This window comes from Rattus rattus, chromosome 5 (assembly GCF_011064425.1).
Source record: "Rattus rattus isolate New Zealand chromosome 5, Rrattus_CSIRO_v1, whole genome shotgun sequence".
Taxonomy (NCBI): Eukaryota; Metazoa; Chordata; class Mammalia; order Rodentia; family Muridae; genus Rattus; species Rattus rattus.
Window position 1 is genome coordinate 42,895,320 of NC_046158.1, and position 2,376 is coordinate 42,897,695.

Here is a 2,376-nt window from a genome sequence, read left to right on the forward strand (position 1 = left end):
CAGGTGGTGGGGCTGGGTACTCACAACAGGTTACTTTTCTCCACTCCTGAGTCTCCAGTTCTATCTCTCTTCATAATGCTCAAGCTGCCCCACCTCTCTCTCTCTCTCATCTGACCACCACAAATATTGTGCATTGTGGTGACTCCCACTGCAAGATGGCAACACGGCCGATGGGCCCTTAGGTGCCATCCTCCGATCTGTGCTGCATGAAGTGGCAACAAGCCAGTGTCTAGGGCCCGCCTGCGCCATTTGCTGGAGGGCAGGTCTGTGGGTGGCACAATGGTGGTGCACGAGTGTCTCTGTCTGTCTTCCTCCTCCCGTGCCGCACTGCTCGGATTTGATTTGATTTTGATTTGTCCCAGGCATAAAACAGCTTTGGCCACCAAGCCAGTCGTCAAGCTAGAATGAACAAAGAACTGCCATCTGCTCTGCCCCTTATATAAGAAAAACACCACCAGAAAGATGTCTCTTTGCTCATTGCTAGGAGGTAAAAAATTCTTATTTTTAATTATGCATATCATGTATATTTGTGTGTGAGAGAAGGGAGAGAGGGGGAGAAGGGAGAGAGTGAAGAGGAGGGGAAGGGAGGAGGTACGGAGGGAAGGAGGGAGAGAGAGAGAGAGACAGAGAGAGACAGAGAGACAGAGAGACAGACAGAGGGAGGAATATAGGAGGGTTGCAGATCTCCTGGAGGTGGAGTTATAGTCAGCTGCGGCGACCTTAATGGGGATTTTAGGAATTGAAAGTGCACCAAGCACTTTCGCCTCCAGCCACCTCTCCATCCCCTTTTATTGTTTTTTTTGAAACACAATTTCTCTTAGATTCAACCTCTCCAGTATTCTCATTCGAAAGATGTCTTGAATCTAGAGTACTGTTTCTCATGGAATGCATTCAGCCAGGCTCTGGAGATCTGGACGCTCAGGCTTGAGGCTTCTCACAAGCTCCTAAGCACCGATGGTGCTTTGTTCTGTGGGAAGCAGGGATCTGAAACATGGAACAACAGCTTCTAAAATCACACACCAAGAGCTGTTTCTACAGCACTACTTTAATAAGGATTTTCCTTGGCAGGAAACCACCAGGAAACCGACAAATCTAGTTTAAAGCCCAAATCAAATCATTTGCTGGAGAGAATCTCTTGTACTGAATGGAAGCTTCACCCATCAATCAAAAGCTGATTGGCCAATGAGCTGAGGCAGGAAATAGGAGGTTGGAGTTTCGACAGAGAGAGGAACTCTAGGATAGAGTCACACTGCAAGCATTCAACCAGAACTCTGAGGAAGCCGGGCACGTGAAACTGAAGGAGAGGTAACTAGCCATGTGGCATGGTTTAGATTAGTCGAAACTGGTTAACTGAGCTATGAGCTAGCTGAAATGAGCCAAAGCTATTGGCATAGGCATTTATTCATATATAAGAAGTCTCAGAGTTGTTATTTCAAAGAACTTGGACACGTATGGAAAAGCCCATGGTTACAATTTGCAGCCCTTTACCTGAAATAACTTTCTCATATTAATTCTGAGATGACTTTATGACCTTGTTTTTTTCATGGCCGCCTTTTAAAAAAGAAGTAAAAGTCGGTCAACCTTTTTCTGTAGAAGTGTGTTTCACTAGAGAGTGCGACCAGCAGGCTTGCTAGCTGCCCTGCGACTTTCCACGTATAATTTAGAAGAAAGGAAGGAAAATGGAGGACCCTGGGACCCCCACAACTGGGTAGTGGGGAGGCACGGCTGCTTAAGTTTGTATGAATATGGTGGTGGCCTTAATCTGGAGCGAAGGCATCTGAGCTTCCTTGCTGGAATCAATATTGATGCCTTGTCCCTTTGATCTCTCTGGACACTTCAGTACCAGATCTCATGACTGCAATGTTGTGAATTACCCAAGCTCAGGTATCCCCAACATTGTGCACCCCTGCCCGGTGTTTGTAAACTGACCGTGGGGTTTCCCAGCTCAGTCCACACTATGTCCCACAGATGAGATGTTCAGTCTCTAACATTTCTGTCAAAAGCAGTAATTAAGGTTCTCGTACATGATCTTCATCAGGTTTAGCATCTTGTGTCATGCCCACACTGTAAGGAAATCTACTTTCTACACTCTGAAATGATTAATATGGAATTAGGGTTATTTGATGTTGGAGGTCATGTGAGGTCAACGGATTAGTTGACTCATGGATGAGGTAACGTCTATGGAATTTAGTTGACTTGAACTAATATTCATATTTAATGAATGACATCTGACCAATCAAATTTACTGGAACATCATTACCATTTTATCTCTGTGTTGTTTAATAGAGTTGTATAAAAATCATCGTAAATGAGTTTCTAAAGCATCTTTTAGTGGTTAATTCTTTTCTGCACATGGAGGCAACTTTTCTCCAAGTA

The 2,376-nt window shown here is 44.7% G+C and overlaps 1 non-coding gene across 1 annotated transcript; it reads right to left on the reverse strand.

Annotated features, from left to right (window-relative positions):
- Nucleotides 1-349: 349 nt before the first annotated feature.
- On the reverse strand, nucleotides 350-490 carry LOC116902551. Its single transcript, XR_004388152.1, has one exon. It is a non-coding gene; the product is annotated as a small nucleolar RNA SNORA48 (small nucleolar RNA).
- Between the last annotated feature and the right edge of the window lie 1,886 nt (nucleotides 491-2,376).